Here is a 20,862-nt window from a genome sequence, read left to right on the forward strand (position 1 = left end):
GAGCCCCGGGAGCAGCGGACCTCGCGGGCATGACTGCGGAGGGTCCGCTGGTCGCGCGGCTCAGCTGGACCTCCCGCAGCTGCGGACGGTTCGCAGGTCCGGCGCCGCAGGATGAGCGCCCCCTCCGCAGTTATGCCCGCAGCAGGTCCGGTTGTCCCGGGGCTCCGGTGGACCTCCCGCAGGCATGACTGCGGCAGGTCCGCCGGCCCAGCCTGCCGCCCCCCCGGGAAAGGGCCGCGCTGGGGTCTGGAGCCGGCCCTGTCTATAAAGTAGGGTCAGTAATTCCACAGACTCACAGGGGACGTGAAACTCAGTCCACTGATGGCTGTAAAGTGCTTTGAAAGCCTCAGCTGAAAGGCACTACAGATATGCAAAAAAAAAAATGTAATCCTGCTTGGTGCTAGGCTAATCTGGGTGGACCCGTGGCTAGGGCGTTAGATTGGGACTGTGGAGATCTAGGTTCTCTTCCCAATCTACCACCGACCTATTGTGTTACCTTGGGAAAGCCATTTCATCGAACCGTGCCTCAGTTTCCCTTCCCAACCTAAGCTTATTCTACTCAAGTTTTTATACTAGCCCTTGTCACCTGAGCACCTTTCAGAAATTGTCACTTCACTGCTCGTGCCTCAGTTTCCCCATCTGTAAAATGTGGTTAATAAGGCTGATCTCTGAGCTTTACTGGTTAAAATTGCTATATAAGAGCAAGGTATTATGATTGCTTAATAGTCATATGTGTTTCTTCCTTTTCTTTACTCACCTCTCACTTGTCTAGTTTGCAAGCTTTTTGAGGCAGTTTGTCTCTTAGTATGTGTTTTGTATAATGTGCCTAAGGCAAAGGAGCTCCAGTATTGGTTGGGACCTCTAGGTACAACTAATAGAAATAATATGGCTCCCCTTCCAAATCATCCATTTTTAAAAACCAGACTTAAAGACTTTGTACCTTTCAGGTGGGTGTTGGAGGTTTTACTTTCATGTGTCAAGATGTTTGTACAAATCTTGTTTTCCTTGCCTCTGCCAATAAAACATATAGTACCTTGGCAAAGCCAGCATGCTTATCAATTAAGGGTGATAAAGATAAAGTGAATTCAGATAAATAGAATGAAATATGATGAGGTAGGTGGGTGTTGTCATGAAAAAGTTGAACAAGGCTTGTGATCCCTTTTCTGGAATCCCACAGTACTTGTCGCAGGAAGAAATTTTCTTTTCTTCAAGAGTTTTATTTTTAAAAGTTCAGTGAGATGCAAACAAATTATGGGTTGGCATGTGGCAGCTGGGAACGTTGTTGTATATATTTAAAAATATAAATGTTAGTAGATTAAAGAAAAATATATAGTGTGGTATTTGGAAAGCTCGACCATGAAAGCAAATATTTTTGCATGTTGATTTCTGCAGAAAAATACTGAAAGAGGAGAGAGAGGAGGCGGTGGAAGCGACAGTGATAGTGTTGGGGGAGAAAGAGATTAGAATTTAGCTCTGGCTACCAGAACATTCATCACATGGATTAGCAACCAGGCACACAGTCCTCGGTGGGAACTGCGGCAGGGATCTTTGGGGGAGCCACTAGCACCAAGGACAGCTCTCTTGCTGGCAGCTGTTCAATGTGGTTTTGCAACCCAATCCCTCTACCGGGTGGGACACTAAAAGGTAACTGGGGGCCTTAGCCCCCAAACCATGTGGCTGGATCCCTCACACTTAAAGCTGGTCTTGTCTGTCCTCTCCCTTTCATGGTCATTGGAGAAAATTCACTGAGTCCATTACTCTCTGTGAACCTCACTTTCCACTCTAAGGAGTAAATGAGACTTTTATGTGACAGTGGAAAAGCTACATTTAATCATGTCATCATACTAACCATGTTGTGGGGTTGCAGGGATGCTGACAGATGGGAAGGTTAAGAGATCAGATGGGTGGTAAAATGTTAAAAAATAAAAAAATATCAATTTGGGCCTAGGCCCTATAATTTCCATGGCCCTGGGCATTCACCCCAGTTCCTTTTCACTTTTAGAATTAAAGGTTTTGAGGAGAGAAAAAAAAAAACAAAAGTCCTTGTTGAACCTACAAAAACAACATATTGCTCTACCCTAGAGCTTCATCATTCTTCCAGTTTTCACTAACACTTTAAGCCTTTACCTTAAGTAGTAAAAAGAAAAAAAAATATTTATTTGTATTATAGATTTACTGCTATATCCTTAGGGCCCCATTGTGCTAGGTGCTGTACAAACATATAGTGGAAATAAACTTTAAAAGCCAGATTGTGCCCTCAGCTGTGTACCCATATAGGAACATATTGAGCATAAAAACTCCCTGATACCTGTGCACGGGCCAGTTGGACATGCACACCTTTCTAAGATCATTCTTTCATGGAATTTGAATGCTACCATTATCTTGTTCAGTGCTTTGACTGTTATGTTGTCCGGTTATGGTTGTCTAAAACAGCATGAAATCACCTATTGACACACCTCTTAACTTGAAATAACTAAAACAGTGGAATAATAACTTAATTATTTTTTCTCCCTGTCCCTTTATAAAGAAACATCCATATTATCAGGAAACATTTTAAGTTCTACATTATTGCTAATAGATGGTCCCAGCAATTTCTGCCAGTTACCATGTTATAGGGCTAATTCTGCTAATTCTCAGTAAAATACAGAGTAGTATTTTACTTTGCAAGTAGTCTCATTGACTTGAGTGGGAGAACTTGCAGGATAAAATACTACTCAGTGTGAATAAAGGGGCAAACTGGGTCCTTTAGGGAATTATTTTTCAGTTGGTTCTTTATATAACAGAACCTCTATATAAATTCCATTGCTTCATTGCGTGTTGTTCTTTTTCATGCTCTCGGTATCCCATTCAATGTTTGTTTTTTTTATGGTGTCAGCTATTTAAGTGATGGGCACCTTAAAAATAACTATGATACATATATGTCAGAACTGTCTATTGAAGAAAGAACACCTTCTTTTTAGGGAATTAAGTCACACAGTAACTTGTCACATAGACCTTAGTTCAGTGGAAAAAAATATTAAGGAAAGACATTGTCTTTTAATACTTATAGATGGTACAAAGTAATTTTAACAGTAGCAGGGGTGAATATTAAAATAATCGAATAAATGTGCTAAATATAGAGAACAACTAACAAAACTATTATTGTAAATCATGGGCCTGATTCTCATTTACATTCAGGCCCCTTTTCACCGCTCTGGCAGTGTAAACAGGCCTTCACATGGTTGTGACTGTTGGATCACTGTAAAGGAAGGTCTTAATGCAGATGAGCATCAGGCCCCATATCTGTTGGGCCCATCTTCTCCTTTTAAACTAGATGCTTCAACCAGAAGTTATAATCAATAAGAAGACATTTTGCAGACTGTGTGGTAAAAAGATGAGCTCTTTTACTTGTTTAATTCAAGGACTGTTGCTCCTAAGCTCTGTGGTTCATACAGACACTCAAAAATAGCGTTCTGCCGCTTCCAAAGAGGGTTATTATGTGACATACACCTTAAGAAGCAACAGTTTACAGACATACAGCAAAATGCAAAAGTAAAAGGTGTTCTCTAATTTTTCAAAAAGTTAAAAAACCAAACTAGAAAAAGAATAACAGCATAAAATACTTAAAGATGCAGCCTAAATAAAATCACACATGTTTATTCTTAGAAAGGAACAAAAACCACAAAAACCATGGCCTAAAATTTGAAGTTTCAGCTGAAACCTACTGTGCCACAGAGTTTATGTCTCAGTGTTTTTCTTCTGGTTGCATATGCTGTTGGTTTGAATGACAGAGGGTATATCCAATCATTGGTGTTTAATGTTCTCACCCAGTTCACAGCAATTACTTCCGGTTTCAAAGTTAATCGTGTGAGAGTGAATTAGCACCATCACCACCACCACCTAAGAACAGTAATTTCTGATTATGCTATTCCTTTCACACATATTGCCACAAGTGTATAGTGCAGACACATCAATCAGTGTACACATCATAGAGAGAAACAGTAATACAAACCAATCCCACAGCAACCAGACAAATACTGTAAGGTCTGAAATAATTTAACTTCGACAGTCAAATGTAAAAAAGACAAGTTTCAAGAAGATAATTTAGCACCTGCAATGTGTATTCAACAGAATATTACTCAAAAGCAGTTTTTTATTCGTAGCAGAATCATACTAATAGCAAGATATCATTTATCATGAGTGTGACAGAAATCCATGCTCATTATCATGATTTCTATTTCACAGTAAGTAGAAAACAACACGATGCTGTAGTAACATTCAATTAATATGTATTAAAGAGATGAGATAGCTCAGTGGTTTGAGCATTGGCCTGCTAAACCCAGTGTTGTGAGTTTAATCCTTGAGGGGGCCACTTAGGGATCTGGGGCAAAATCAGTACTTGGTCCTGCTAGTGAAGGCAGGGGGCTGGACTTGATGACCTTTTGGGGTCCCTTCCAGTTCTAGGAGATTGGCGTATCTCCATTATTATTTATAAACCCTTTCAATAAATGATAATGATGTTTATACAGAGCAGGCTTAAAACATCAGCTCCTACTATGTTTGAGGAGGAGCATGAAAATTAATTTATTTCTTTTTTATTTTGAGAGAGTAGACATCAGCTCCTACTGGAGGGGAGAAGATATCTCCCTTAAAAAGGTTAGATCTGCATAGGCATAAAACAGATGCTAATTAATGTGAGCTAAGAAAATGGAAGCTGAGATCCTTGTGTGAGATAATCAGGAACTGGGATTTTAAGAAAAATGCCAAATATCACAATAACACAATGCTGCTACTGGCTGTTTCCAACATGTGTTAAATGTCATTCTTCCTACCTTATGTCAGTCTGAGGGGCTTGCATTCTCTGCCTCTGTTTGTAAGGGAGCCACCTGGTGCACCTCTCATATTCATCTGCCAGTGGCAGCTGGATCTGACATCTATAGGAGGTTCTGAATTTGGAAGAGCAGTTCTCTAAGCTCCGTTACAAGTCAGTCCTCCTCCTGGAGTTTCTGCTGTTTGCATTGACAGTCAAGGCTGTTGCCAGGTAGAAAAGAGCTGTACATCAGGGGATGATTAATCACAGTAATCCTGTTTGTCACAGCTTGCTCTCCTTCCAACCTAAATCCCATAGTGGGTTTTGCTTGGAGTATGTCTGTTCTTTTTACTTATTCTACTCTCTTTCTCTGGAAAAAGGAAAGAGGGCAGATGACGGTCTAAATGCTGCTGTTGATTGGCAAATTTTGATTCCTGTTTCCTGATTGGTACCATAACACTGATATTCAAGGCTGTTGGAGTGTTGGGGAGAAGGGAAGAACATGACACACTGGATTACTGGTGAGTAAACTTTCTTTTTCATGGTCCAAAATAGATATATGAACAGACAGTGGAGGAGCTTAATGATAAGGCCATAAAGTGTCTGTTTTTGCCTGAAAGTATAAGCAGAAACTGAAACTTACATTAGCCATGGCCATTGTGAAATGGTGTTTATGTAACTATGGAAATTAAAGGCTAAATTTTCAGCTGACATTGTTAACTGTGTGCACATGTGAAACCTTGCATATGCACAGGCAGCTCTACTAACTTTATGGGCATTTGCCTTAGCTGCATGTGTAAATGGGCTATGTGTGGGCACAATTACTTATTTTGCACATGCCAGTGTAATTAAGGAGGCTTGCTGAAAACTTGGCCCCAACTAGGGTTCCCGTGTCAGAGGCTGAATTAATATTCTTTAAATTGTTAAGCTAAACTTTCTCCCAGTAGAGTTTAACAGGCTACTGCAGGAAATATAGGGAACATTCAGAAAGGGGCGTTCATACAAGTAACCAGTGCCTTTCATGTGTCAGATAGCCTGTTTTACAGGCTATCATATTAGGATAGTGATTCTCAAACTGTGGACAACAGATTGCCTCCCTCTAACCCACCCTAACCTGCTACTCCTAGGGTCTCAAAATATTTAATTATGGTGAGCACCAGGAAGGTCTTAATGGACCATAGGAGGTCCAGTGAGATGATCTTTCTCTTCCATGTGGTTTTTGGGATGGACAGTTTGGTGAACCACTGTATTAGGAATGAAATGACCTTTATAATTTGTTGTATAATCACTTTCCAGTGACAGAAAGCCTTCAAATCCCAAGGTTTAGTTAACTCCAGAAGAGGAGATGGATTCAGAACTTGGAACAAGAATAAGTTTTCCAGTTTGAAAAGTCTCGTTGCTGTCTTTTCTGAATTAATGCTCTGTTTGTTTTCATGACATCTGTGGGCAGAGTGGGCTGGAAGAATAAGTGCAAGATTGGGAGTCAGGAGCTTTTTGAATCCTGGCCCTGCTAATGATTTGCTGCGTGGCCTTGGGAAAATCACTTTGTCTTTCTGCCTCACTTTCCCCATGTGAAAAGTGTTGTTAATACTTCCCAGAGCTATTGGGGAGGACTTATTAGCTAATCTATGAAGAGTTTTGTGCATGTTTGGTCCTACCTAAGCGTGGATTTTTGTGCTTGTGATTTCCAAGTTTGCATTTCTAGACCATTGGAATGTTCTAAAGCAGTTGGATGAACCAGATCACACTCAATCTGGGTAGCCAAATGATACTCCTTATTTGTCAACTGCGGAGTCATTTCTATAGCCACCAGACATGTCACTGTCTTCAAATTTTCTCACCAGAAAAGACTTACTCCTAAGAACAGGTCTCGTAGTTAGTGTAGAATCCATTGTACCCACATATATACTGGTAATGTCATTGTAATACTCTTCCATTTAGATTATAATGAATGGGTCAAAGTGTACTGGGTGTTCAACCATATGGTGACTGATTACTTCTGATAAACAAGTTGTTATAGTGTAATTGCACAGCTGTGTTTTATTCAACCAAAAAGCTATTGACTTTCTAACTATAGGTTACATATGTGTACAGAACTACTGTGAATCTTTAGACCCATTTTATATTCCAATTTTACTGTCATAATTCATAAAATTATGTAGGAGGAAAAAGACATTTTCTAATGGTACTGGATCCAATTGTGTTTACATGAGTAAGGATTACTCCTATGGCTAAAATGAACAAAGTTTTAAACTTTATCCCTACACTTAAAAAAAAAAAATTGGGAGTGGAATCTTGGCACCATTGAACTTAATGGGAGTTTAGCCTGCCAATCCACCAGTATCATGGGCTATTCACATTGTGCCTAGTTCTTCAGTCCTTGTTTAGGCAAATTTTTAATTGACTACAAAAAGAGCATTACACAAAGAAGTGAGTGATCCTAAATTTTGCCCTAGCACATTGGGCTACTCAGAGCCATCCTTAGGATTTATGGGGCCTTATGCAGTATTATTAAACTGGTGCCCCTATGCTCCACTGAAGGCGGTCCCCAGCCGGCGCTGCTGACCCCAGTGTGTTGAGGGGGCACAGCCACCACGCCTGCTCCCGGATCCCCAGAACCCCCCCCCCATTGCTGACACACACCAAGCTTCATATGCAGCAGCAGCAGATGCTGCGGCTCAAAGCAGGTTTCCTGCTGTCACATGGGGGCTGCATCTTGCCAGAGCCAATGGCCCTCCTGCAGCCCCTGGCCACTCCTGGCTCACCATGAGCATTTTGACAGGAAGTACTGAGTAGTAATAACAACAACAATGATACGTGTGTGTGTGTGTGTGTGTGTGTGAGAGAGAGAGAGCCAGAGAGAGAGCAAGTGTTTGTGTGTGTGATTGTGTGTTGGGAGACTGTGTGATAGAGTGTGTGTTGGGAAGTGTGAGACTGTGTGTGACAATCTGTATTGGGGGACTGTGATTCGTGAGAGGCAGAGTGTATATGGGTGTAAGAAGCAGTCTGTGTGTGAGAGAGACTCTGTGTGTGTGTGTGTGTGTGTTAGGGAAGTGTGAGAGACTGTCACTTTAAGCCACCCCCCCTCGGCTTTGCTCCCCCCCCCCCGCGCTGACTCACGTGGAAGTTTCACACTTCCTGTTCTGGCCCCGGCCTGGCCCTGAGCAGTGCAGGCAGGCAGAGTCCAGGGGAGGACTCCACTCCAGGCGGTGGTGGCCCAGGCTGCCATGCCACCAGTGACCGGCTGCACCACTCTGGACTCCCCGGGGCTGGGGCGGCAGAGCCAGAGGCTGGAGCCCTCAGCTGGCCGGCGGGAGGGAGGGGGCGGGGGCGAGGAGAAGCCTGCTGGCCCAGCAAGGGGGGAGGGGCTGGAGAAGAGAGGATTCCAGCTGCGGCCAGCAACGGGAATGGTGCCCCAAATTTTCAGGTGCCCTACGCAGCCGTGTATGATGCATAAGCCTAAAGATGGCCCTGGGGCTACTGGTTGAGGAGAGGCGTCAGGAGCCCGCTACACTTTTGAGTACCCCTGGTGTCCATCAGGAATTCAAGACTTTTTGAAAAGTTCTCCTGAAAAGGGTACGATTAGATTAGGTTTGTGCCCTTTATTGCTTCCTGATGATGATTTGTGGGAAGGAGGAAAGCACCAGAATTCCCCACGCCCCACCACCCTTCTTATTAATGGCTTTGGAAATCAATCATCAGGAATGTCAAATCTTGTGTTCCATGGCTTGCTGGAGGAGTCCTTTATGATTTTAGGCAATGTAGCTTGTGAGTGCAGGTATTGTCAAAGCCACATGTTGAAAAATCATGAATTAGGCTTCAAAATCATGGGATTGGCTTAACTCACCACATTTAAAACCACCAATAACTTTTGGGGGGGCCTTCATTTGTCTTCTGATAGTTGTAGCCATTAGGGGTCATGTTTTCAAGCTTTTCTCTATAACCAGGAGGGCTAGAAACATATTTTAAACATAAAAGCTGAGATTCTGATATAATCAGATGGATCCAGGAGCTGGAGATTTAAGGAAAGCACACTGTTAATTGAGATGGTGGCGTGTGTGGGGGGCAATGTTTAAACTTTAACAAAGACATCCTTTCTCCTATGTATTCACTGGCCATTGGAGTTCAATAAATGTTAGTAAAAGACCAAAGTTTTGAACCGTCTGACTAGAACTCCCTACCCCTTCCAATTGCTGAACTTAGTTCTTTGCTCCTTGACAAGACATAATTTTACTAGTTTTCCAAATGCCATAGAGCCTTCCTAGGTAGACGAGACATGAATTTGTAACTTTTGTTAAGCACTTTTTTGTGGGGTAGGAGAGAGATGCAACACCCTTCAGGCTGCTTTTTAGGTATTGTAAAGAAGCAAAAATGGCATGAACTCAATCTTTTTCTATTTGTTCTTCACTTGTAAAGCTGCTTTGGTGTAGCTGAAAGGCAGAAATAGGGAGGAGTATGGCTGAAGGAACTTGGCAGAGGCCTGAGTTGTCAGCCAAAAGTCAGAGAATAGGAAGGCCTGGGTGTAGGGTTCTCTGCTATAGAAGAGAAGGTGTTGCTGTGTGTGGAGTTTTAGTTTCATTTCTGCACGCAGCCCAGTCAGTGAGTATCTGAGTTTGACCTTTGAACCATTCACTAGTTTTGATCCTGCTTATTCAAGGACTGCTTGTTTAAAATGTATGTGCTGCTGTGCACCTTTAACTGGAGGCAGGACGATTGTCTCTGGTTTGTTTCTTCTTTGCTGTGCACCAAAAATGCACAATACCCACAAGCCTTCCAAGAGCACTAAATTCCATTACAAGTGCAACTCTGGCAACATAGGTGAAAAAATGTTGCCCATTTTTACGGTTTGTGAATTGTCCGTGAACAGATCACATTTTGTTTGTTCAAAATCCTTCAAGTGTTTTATGCAAACATAAAGCCTATGGATTGCTCCTACTGTTCACAGGGAGAGTTGCTTAGTATAGTCAATAGTCTATGCTATGAGTATTCAATATTTGCAATTCAAAATGGCATTTTGAACTGCAAACGTGTTGTTTGCAGTTCAGAATGACATGTTTCTGTTCCCTGATTGGATGAGTGCAACTCTAAGGCCTTGTCTGCAAACAAACTTGCACTAGTTAAATAAGCATCTGCTTTTAAATCTAGTCAGTTAGACTGGTTCAGAATTGTGTGTGGACAAGGCCTTTGAATCAGGTTTCTAGTGAGATCAGTCAAGAGTTTGAGCCTGAAATTAGTTTTCTACGAATATTCTGCGGTATTCACTTAAAATGCACTGTTTTGACAAAACCTACTTGCTAGTAAACATGTTCCCTAGAATAGTTACATTGCCAGCACAGGTGAAGTAAATTAATTTAAAAATATTGAATTAATATTATATGTGCAGGATTTACTCAGTTCTGTACTCAGCCAAGTATTGCATTATTGTGGTATCTTCATTATAGGAATAGCTGTGTTGGGTGACCCAGCCCCACTACAGCAGAACTCACGTGTTCAAAACATAATTTAATCCTACAGTGGATGGGGATGAACGTTAACTGTGTCCCTGACTCCTGCTTGGTGACCAAGACCAAAGCCTCAGCACAGTTCTGGGACACAGTTAACACATAGTGCACAGTCTCCAATGCAAGACCGTTGGGTGCTTTAATGGTGTCAAGGGACCATTGTGTTGTAGGCAGGTCCCCCGAACATGATTGTTTCTAGAGGCCAGAGCAGCCTGAAATAAATCAAACCTAACCATGCAATAAAATGTGGTTTAGTATACAGACATTTTAACTCTCTGAGTTTGTACCACTGTGAAACTTAATAAATGTCAGAATAAATACAAATAAATGAGGTGCACAATATAAATAATATAACCAAATTACAATAACCGTATAATTAGTCAACCACACAATAGAACAAGGTGAGACACCAGACTTACTCTGGTAATTGTTTCATGTTGCCAGTTATGACTGTGACAGGTTGAATCACAAAACCCCCCCTTGGGAATTGCCAACTGATGTGCCAAAGACTACTTCTGCCCCTGCCTTCCCTGCCAGATTCAGACTCCAGCACCCTGTTTTGTTGAGCCAGACACGCCAGTCTGCTCCAACACAGACCCAGGGTCTGAACACGTGCCCCAGAGCTGCAGACTTAGCTGAAAGCAACTTGAGAGAAGTGTTCCTGTCTTTAACACTCAGATACCCAACTCCCAGTGGGGTCTAAACCCCAAATAAATTCATTTTACCCTGCTTACACAGGGTAAACTCATAAATTGTTCGTCCTCTATAACACTGATAGAGAGAGATGCACAGCTGTTTGCCCCCCTCCCCTGGCATTAATACATACTCTGGGTTAATTAACAAGTAAAAAGTGATTTTATTAAATACAGAAAGTAGGATTTAAGTGGTTCCAAGTAGTAACAGACAGAACAAAGTGAATTACCAAGTAAAATAAAATAGAACATGCAAGTCTATGTCTAAGAAAACTGAATACAGATAAAACCTCACCAGTAAGCTTCCTTTTACATGCAAGTCTCCTTTTAGTTACATTGTTCAATGTAAACAAGAAAGCAAGCACTGATGAATAGATTAATCACTCACACCCCCTATAGTTATTGTCCTTTTTTCCAGTCTCGTTCAGGTATCCTTGGGGGTGGAGATGCTCTCTCTTTAGCCAGCTGAAGACAAAATGGAGGGGTCTCCCACGGGTTTAAGTAGACTTTCTCTTGTGGGTGGAGACCCCCTCCTCTCTCCTATGCAAAGTCTATCTCCAAGATGGAGTTTTGGAGTCACATTGGCAAGTCACGTGACTGAATTTCTTACCAGCCAAGCCACATTCCTGGGAAAGCTCCGATGTGGACTGGCGTCTTCGAGTTCATTGTTGGCTTAAGTGGTTCTTGATTGGGCACTTAATTTGCATATCCCTTTCTCAAGAATCTGACCAAATGCTTTATTAAGGCTACTTAGAAATCATGCAAGTATACAGCCAATATTCCTAACTTCAAGTACAAAAAGGATACATGCATACAAATAGGAGGAATGTATTCAGTAGGTCATAACCTTTACATCGATATGTTACATGGCATCTGTAGCATAAAACATATTCCAGTTATATCATATATACATTCATAAGCATATTCCCGTGAAGTCTTATGGGGTACAGCCTTATGGGGTAATGGTCTTTGCTATAGCAGCATGTGTTGTAATGCCATCGTAGATAACCAAGATTAGGGTGGGCCAGTACTTGAATGGGAGATCTCCAAGGACCACTGAAGTACTGCAGGAAAAGATGTTGGTGAGTCAAGGGATGACACTCTTCCTCTCTGTGTCAGAATTGAACCAGTTTCCCAAGACACTATTAAAAGTACGGTGATGCAGGAGGAGCTACCTACTGGATGATATGTGAAACAAGCTGCTTGAGGTTATTGGAAATGTCATGTCACTTTTTATGTGAGCAGTGTTGTGCTGGCCACATTCTAACTCAGCTAACTATATTAGGTTTCATTAAATTTCCCTGCCGTTTCAATTGAATACAATATTTTTAATCATTTCCTGTCATAAATTGTTCTGGAGTGTTGCTATGTACTGTTAAACTCACTGTGTTCCACACAGCTGGCGGCATTCTACATTAAATTAGTGAGTGACGAGATCCCTTTTTATCCCTTACCACAAGACTTACTATATTAATGATTACAAAGTGCTTTGAAATCTCTGGAGCTATAGAATGTGAAGTATTATCATGATTATTCCAAATGCATTAAAAAGTTAGTCCCTTAAATCAAGCTTTGATTTTAATAAAAATTGATAATTGCTGCATTGCTCAGTACAGCTACTAAACTGTGTGTAGCCATACACTGATTTAGTGCATCTGTCTGATCATGACTCCCTCTAGTGACTGGTCCCAACAACTATAAAACTATTTCACAGCCAAGGAGCTCTCCTATGGATTGGTGTTGTAAGTAGTGAAGGTCCTAGGTTTGTTTCCATTAATAATGGTGTGTGTTTCTGTAGCCACAATTTGGTACATGTGCTCAGGAAAGGTTTTTATCCACAGTGATGTGCCAGCAATACTGAAGACTAAGATCTTATTTTCTCCTGCATCAGACTGTTCAGTGTGTTTTCATTTTGTAACAACCATTGACTCCCAGACAGGCAGGAAGAAGGCAGAATCATAACATCTTTCCTACATAGACCTAGCTATCTACTCCACAGGCAGGGAATTGTGGGGGTTGCTGCCTCCAGGATGCTGCTGCTGGCTGGTGTTGTGATCTTCAAGCAACTGGATATAGTTGGCCAAGGGAGGTTTCAGATTTCTAAGGCACAATTGAGAGGTGTATGATTTCCTCCATTTGTTATGTCAATCATAACATTTTCTGTGCCCTTGGAAAAATGGACAATGTTTCTAACCATCCTACTTAGTTTTCAAAAACAAACTTAGAAAGGCCAGGAAATGGCGAGTGACAGCCAGAAATTTTAAAACAAGAAGTCTTGGAATACATGGATAACCACAGAGAGTTATCCCATATAACCTTAACTTTGCCCCTGTATCCCTGCTGCTCACTGCAGCTCCCATGTAAGACATACATCTTGGACAGGTGTTACTGTATCACAGCTACTGGACATCATGAAGCTGGGTATTATTATTTAATATTAACAGGTTGGGCCCCCTTGTGCTAGGCACTATACAGACCCATAACATAGAGAGATAGGGACCTCTTACACTAAATGTACTTTGGCAATTTGCCTGTACTCCCCTCCAGCCTATCCCGATATCTTTAACATCTTCCATGCTAATGACAAGTTATGAACTAAGTCCAGAAATACACAGCAATGAACAGTGTGACTAAGAAAAGGTTAAAATGTTTAACATGGCTGCTGTGAGGCAGGTGTCTTGGAAAGTTGGGGTGTGTAATGGATAGAGCTGGGCAAATAACTGACTTTTTGGTTTGGTGGCAATTCTGCAAAATTGAAAAACGTTTAGGTTCTGGTCAACTTGAATCTTTTAAAATTTGTGGTGAATTAAAAAAAAAATCCATTTTGGATCCGTTACAGAGGCAGAACTCAAAGCTGGATCTCCTACATCCTAGGTGAGTGCTCTAACCACTGGGTTAAGGTTATGAGAGAAGAAGGGAATGGTACAGCTGAACCACCATCATTCCCTCCACCTCCACTGCCTCTGGCCGTTTTATGAATGGCCAAAACTATGTGTGTCAAATAGTTTTGGGTTGACCAACACTGTATTTTCCTCATACAAACTATTATCTGAAAAGTTTTTGCCCAGCTCTCATGATGAATCAATCTTTTCTGTGGATCATAAATGCAAGTGATGAGATGCCGGTGTCTTTTGCACAGAGGCTGAATTGAAGGAGTTGAATTAACCTGTGACTGTGCAGGTTGCAGAGACGTAGTATAGTAGGTAATTTTTGCATGAATTACCATGTTCAGTATGCTCTGCTTAGCAGAATATGTGACTCCTAGTGTCAATGTTGATGTTTGGTGTGGATAAATAAGATTTCTAATCCTGCTAGAGTGGGCAGAGTTAAGGGTTTCTGGGGTACCACAACTGTTGTTCTTATGTTTTAAGGTTTCTTTTAAAAAAGTCAGATCATACCCTAATCACTTCCTGACTTTGTAAAGTAAGTTTCTGAAGATTTCATGTGTTTTTAAAAGTTTGCTCTGGGGATTGATGACCTTCACTCTTTTAACAGGGCCTTATCTGGGACTAAAACTGCAATGTCCTGCTGTGTTCCTCACATTATTCTGGGAAAACAGAGCCAACAAATACAACTACACGTTGGTTGAAATAAGTTCTTGGCACATTTTATTTCTATTGCAAATTCTTTGTACAGGATCTGCAAATTGTAAGCTCAACAACATAAGTCTTGCAGTGGCTTTCAGATGGCGTCTACATTTTAAGAGGGGTGAGTGCACCACCTAGAGGAGATAATGGTACTTTTTTTTGCTGACTGTTACAATACTTTCCATTTGGTGCAGTAGGTTTAGTGAAAGTTAACACATGGCACAATGGACCATTGAGAAGTTGTTGATTTACTTTGTGCCTGCTGGCCTTTCTGGTGAATACAAAGTATGTAAGAATCCTTTCCGGGGCACAAAAAAAATTGAATAAATTTGAAGACTGGTGATTACAGCAAAAAAGAATCCAGACATCCTGACCTTCAGTCTGTTCACCAGCTGTGGGACCTTGGAAGACTTGGTAAAACTGTCAGTGCTGAGAGGCTGAGTTCACTAAGGTTTTTACTGTGCTTGGATATCCTTGGACAGGGGCTCTAAGTGCAAAGTGTTTTGTTTTATTATTCATCTGATAACATAGATAGCTTCTCTGTTTGCATACAGCATAGTTCCTTCTCTGTGTTGATGGTTCTGACATTTAACAGGATTGTCTAGTTTATGTTGCTTGAAAAGAAAGATCATCTTTGCAAACATGGATTTCCTCGTTCCCTTTAACTATTACTGCCTAGGGTTTTATTTTATTTTTTTACAATTATTCTTTCAATTTTTGTATGAGATAAGCAATGTGGCAGGGCTTGCTGACACCCGAATGTAGACCTATTTATAGCAGGTCCACAAGATCACACAATTCAAGATGAAACTGGGGCCACCATGTTCTTCCAGGACTTGTCATGATGAATGGGGGCAACATAGAACAGAGAGCAAAGGGTAAAGGATTTTTTTTTAATGATAAAGCTGGTTTCTTTGAATGACATTTCCCCCTGGATCTATCATGAGAGAAGTTCTCCATGCTGCCATTACAGTGGTCCTTGAATACACGATGAAGCACCTGTGAGAATGGACATGCAGGCAGAACTACTGTCACAATAGATCCGTAAAACACATCTTTCTGAAACTGTAAATAGCGGGTGGGAAGAATTATGTTCTCATGCAGTCGTGGGGTTGTGGAATTAAAGCACTTTCAGATAGCTTTGAGCGATGCTGCTCAGCCAACTGATCCCCCTCTCTCTTTGGTTTGGTAAGACTTTGTAATAAATTCTTGACTTAAACAATCATTATGATAGCCCCTAAGAGACTTATCTGTTTCTTTCATTTCGCTGGTGGTTATAGCTTACAGATGATGTCCCACAAATGAAACAGAATAGGTGGCTAAAGTCAGTGGGGGGAGTCTTGGGCTGAATTTGACTAAATGCAACATAAAGAGTTTTTTGAGTTTATACCATGTAGTGTAGAAGACAGAAAGGTTTCTTCACTTCCATTATAGTATTTGCAGAGTCTTGCACAGTAGTAATATTGCATATGGTGCATGGCCTGGTTAATCAGGGCTGTTAGAATCAAGCTTTGCTTGCTGTGAAGAATTTTCATGGTACTATTGGTTGCTCAGAGTCACAATGAGCTGCCTGTCCAATTGGAGAGAGAACAGAGTCTCATGGAAACCAATGCCAGTTTTTTTCTGATTGAGTGCCAGCCAAAATTGCTCACTGAGGTTCTGAAGATGCTGGGGGAATTTAAGATAATATGATAGTAGAAGAGGGACAGAGACAGGTGGTAAAGTACATGGATAAGAGTATAGGCAAAGAAATGCCAATTAAAAGAGCTAAAGGGAAGAGATTGAAAAAGGGAGTGAAAGAAAATAAATTAACTTGAGAAAATACCATTGCTCCTTCTGACACCATTGTCCCATTCTGAAACCAGTGTCAACCCTCTGCTGAGTGGCAGATGTCCAAGGCCTTGCAGGTCAACTTCCTAGCAGAGGAGAAGTCAGTGACATGGCATCTAGGAATATTCTTAGTATATCTTATTTTGTTTACACACATAACCAGTCCTGGACCAGGAATGGTCACAAACATCCAGACATTCCTCGCCTTCAGAAATCTCAGCCCACACATTAATGCCAGGTTCTCACAGAGCAACTCAACCTCAAGAATTGACTCTAATCAGAGACCAACAAAGCGAGCCAATTCTACTGCTTGCACAGCTCCCTCTCTGAGACTGAACATTTGCTCTCTCATGTTAAGAAAAAGAAAATGGAAGAATGTGTAACAGCGCCACCTGATGATACCTGTTGTAATATAATAAAGGTGGGAAGGATGGAGGTAGAAAAGGAAACAAAGTAAAATGGTTTTAAGAAAAAAATATTGAGGCAAATATATAGAAGGAAAGATAAAATAGAAGAATAGATTAGAAACTAATGTACATCTATTTATTTGAACACAAAGTAGTTATCATTTGCATCAATAATGCTTCATTTCATCAGCTGTACATTCTGCAATAAGAAAAAATAGTGTCCTAAATTTTGGACACTTTCCACCTTTTGTCACATGCTCCCTGTCTCTGACACTGCGAGAGATGGGAGCTGGTGAGAATAACCTAGGAGACAGGTTCACTTTAAAGTCAATGGGTAGAGAAGTGAAGTAGACCTGGGTGGCTTAAATCTGGTGGGTCCAAATATATAGTCACTAGGCACAGTGTTACCCACAAATAGACCAAACACTGTATGTGCATTCAGAGCCTGATTCTCTGATGAGCCGACTGCCCTCCATTCCCACTGAAATTGGGTGCACCCATTACCTTGCAGGAAAGAAGCACTGAAAAATTTTCAGAATTGGACGTTCAGTCTTTTGCTTCACCGCCAAATAGGTTTCACCATAGGGCTGTTTGTGTGATATGGACTCCTATTTGTTAACCATGAATTCACTTCAGAGGTTCCCAATAGCCCTCAGTAGGGAGGAACATTTGGTCACTGCCAGCCTGGTATGGATTCAAACTAGTAGTTTAGAGGTGAAGGTGGCTCTTGAGCCATCTGGCCCCTGGAGAAATGTTACATCCAAACAGCTAAAGCACAGTTGAAATATACCCCATGACTGTTGCTTCAAAATAAATATTACAAACCTTGCAATGCAGCCAAGATGCCACATTTGCTAACTTTCCCCTGATTTCATTGCACTAAAAGAATGTTTCATGAGTCTGATCTAAAGTTTGCTAAATAAAAGCCATGATTGTTAACTATATGAAACATCACACGTTCTCCCCAAAGCTCACCCTCCTGTTGCCTATGAAGCAGTTTTGGAATAACAAATGATGAGAAGTGCTCTCCTTTAAACATGAGCTACTAATCTCAGAACCTTTGATGATTCTTCTACTTATTAACTAAATTTAGAGGATGATTAAACCATGATCAAAGCATAGATGGCCTGGCTTTATTCACTGACTTCACTTTTTAAAATGGTCAGTGACATCAGCCACACTTTAGAATAGATTTTGTTAAGCTCTGACTGTTAACTGCTTTATCCCAAAGGATCTCAAAGTGCTTTAAGAACCTAATGAGCTGATGGACAAGCAAGGATTAAAGCAAATTAGTGGCAAGTAGGAAACACTGTGGCCGATATCTGAGTGCTAACAGAGTGCAGTTTGTGAGACTGATCAGTTCCGCTGCTGCTTTTGCCAGTCACCTTCTAAGTAGCTGTGAAAATGATCAAAATCGGATCTATTCCTCTGAGCAAGCTACTGTGGCTCCTAATCGCCTAGCAGCAGCCCAGACATTCTTACCCTTTCTCTAGTGCTAGAGATGTGAGTCTGCTAGTGTTCTGGAGCAGAGAAACTCCTAAGCCTCAGGTAGTGCAAGTGAGGAGTAAAAGAGAATAAGGCTCTCCATTGGCAAGGACAAGAGAAATGGGGCATCCCAAGTAAAAGGGGAAGGAAAGAGACAGCTTTGTCCTGTAGCAGGAGAGTGATGAAACCATGAATAGATGAGTTAGGGAAAGGGAGGAAGGAGACTGCAAAGCTCCCCCTCCTTCACAGCAACTGGGGGTGGAGGGGTGGGGGGCAAATTTGTCAGGCACCCATGAGTCAGTTCTGATATGAGAGATGAGGGGAAAGGGCTAAGTAGTGATCAGGGACACTGTCATAGTAAGACAGCAGCCAGGAGGGGAGAGAATGGGTTTCTACCCAGATTTCCCCCCTGGATCCCTCTGACTGGGAGGGGTAAAAAGGTGCCTGTCTTCTCTTGGATCAGCCTTTGGCTAATAGGTTCAGTCCTTTAGTGAGTAGGTGCATGTTTAAGTTTTTCAAGCTCTGTAGGGATCCCTTCATGCAGCCCTAAAATGGAATAATAGCTGGGCTGGAAGCTGGCAGCTACTGAGCAGTGCAAAGCAGCACCACAGAGTCATTTAGGGCAGGAAGTGAAGATGAATAATGAATAACCCTTTCATGGAGCTTTTCCTTGCATAGACTCAAAGGGCTTTCCAAAGGTGGTGGGTAGCTTCTCCAGCTGTAACATGGGGAGGATGAGGCTTTGGGAAGTTCAGTGTCTTTCTCAGCATTTTACAGCAATTAAATGACAGAGTTAAAAATCAAATACAGGAATCCTTGCTGCCATGCCTATTCCTGTGCCTTCTGCACTGGACTGGACTGAAGGCAGAGAGGGGTGGGGGAATACTGTGTCTAATTCAACCTGCAGGGGAAATTTAGCAAGGCTGAATACTCAGTGTAAAATAAAAACCCTGGCAAATTCCAATAACCTTTTTATGGATTTCCATAACTGTTCAAGTTTTTCACATAGCACATTCAGTATATCCACCAGCTAATGCATTGCAAGACTGTGCCTGGGGAGGCAGGACCCTTCTGTTATCTTGATGTCAGGTGCTTGAGCTCTGTTTAGAGAGAGAAAGGCATTTTGGATGAGTCGTACTAGCAGGTGGGATCTTGTCAACTCTGATCAGGCTATGAGGGAGTTGGAATAACCCCCTGGAGCAGAGCAAACTCTGGGGTGGAATAGAGGAAGTTATGCAGGGAAGCTCTTAGGGACAGGCAAACATGGGGAGGAAGTTTTTGTTATGTAAGATAATGCTAGAGGTAAAGCCCAGCAAAGGGGGGAATTGGGACTACATTAATTCTCTTTGGGGCAGGGATTGAGTGCTGCATGCTTCTGCAGAGAGTTTGTAAACTCCAAGTCTTCAAACAGATGTACTTGACTGAACTCTCTGATGCCTGTGCAGGGTCAATGGGAGTGGGGCGATGTAAGACTCTGTGTTGGCCTATCTGTTTTCAGGATCAGGGCCTTAAGTAGGTTGTACTGTAGGTCTGCAGTGTCTTCTGCCATTGCATGAGTGTCTGATAAATGAACTCCCCAGGGCAGATCCTCAGCTGGTGTACATCGTCCTAGCTCCACTGACATCACAATTTACACAACTGAAGGTCTGTCCCCTTATTTTTTAATATCTCAGAGTCTGTGTAGAGAAGCACTCATGTAATGAAGCTGTGCCTATGGTGTAATGTTTTTTCACATGATTTTCCTTTCTGAGAGGGAATCTTTTACATACTAAAACAACCCCAAATATGAAAATATCTGCTATGGCTAATGATGTTTACATAGCCTTCATTGCCTGAAGGGGCTAAGGAGAACAGTTTTAAAATGGTTAAATATCAAAAATGAATGTTTTGTGCATCAGCTACCAAACGTAATACTGTACATAGTGACTCTGCAAACTGTGACTAATGGGGAAACATTTTTAAAATGCCTCTGATAATGAAAAGATTTATTGTAAAATATGTCTTAAATGGTTTAACAAAATACCCTTTGTACGCTCACAAAATAGCTTCATTCAATAGTGGTTCTAGGATTTAGCACTTGGTGGGGTTTAGATGCAGGAGGAGCAAAGGATTTGACTGTGGGGAGGCTGGAATCCGTAACAAACACCTTTTTAATTTAGGGCACTCATAGTGATGTGATTTGGTGAGTTCAAGCTGAACTTGATTATTTTCTTGCTGCCTGAATCTGTCACTGCATGTGTTGAAATATGCATAAAAATGTACTCAAGATGTTGAGACTGGCTAAACACAATTCAAAAATGGGTGGTGTGTTCCACCCCTGGACTAAAGAACTACCATCTGTTAAATAATCTCTCAGCATGGGGGAAGAGCCAGTTTCCCCCTTTCTATCAGTAGATACACCATCTCTTCATTTCCTGATTACAGTCTGCGTTGGGATTGCTTAGCATTTCTGAAGATCAGGCTTTAGGAGTCTCAAGTTGGGCACCTAAAAAATGGAAGCACCCAAGATCAGTGGATACTTCTTAAAAGTTGGGTCTAAAAAGACTTACAGTCACGCAGGGTGAGAATCTG

General features: G+C 41.6%; 1 long non-coding RNA gene across 4 annotated transcripts in view; it reads left to right on the forward strand.

Moving 5' to 3' along the window:
- Positions 1-20,862, forward strand: part of LOC120407588 — a 204,630-nt gene that overhangs the window by 76,668 nt on the left and 107,100 nt on the right. For 3 of the 4 annotated variants that reach the window (XR_005600125.1, XR_005600124.1, XR_005600123.1), the window contains exon 2: positions 5,170-5,310. This is a non-coding gene — a long non-coding RNA (uncharacterized LOC120407588). Of the gene's footprint in view, positions 1-5,169; positions 5,311-6,085; positions 6,764-20,862 lie in introns of those variants that run through there. The other variant, XR_005600122.1, reaches the window with a different exon arrangement.

This window comes from Mauremys reevesii, linkage group 6, assembly GCF_016161935.1.
Source record: "Mauremys reevesii isolate NIE-2019 linkage group 6, ASM1616193v1, whole genome shotgun sequence".
NCBI classification, from domain to species: Eukaryota; Metazoa; Chordata; order Testudines; family Geoemydidae; genus Mauremys; species Mauremys reevesii.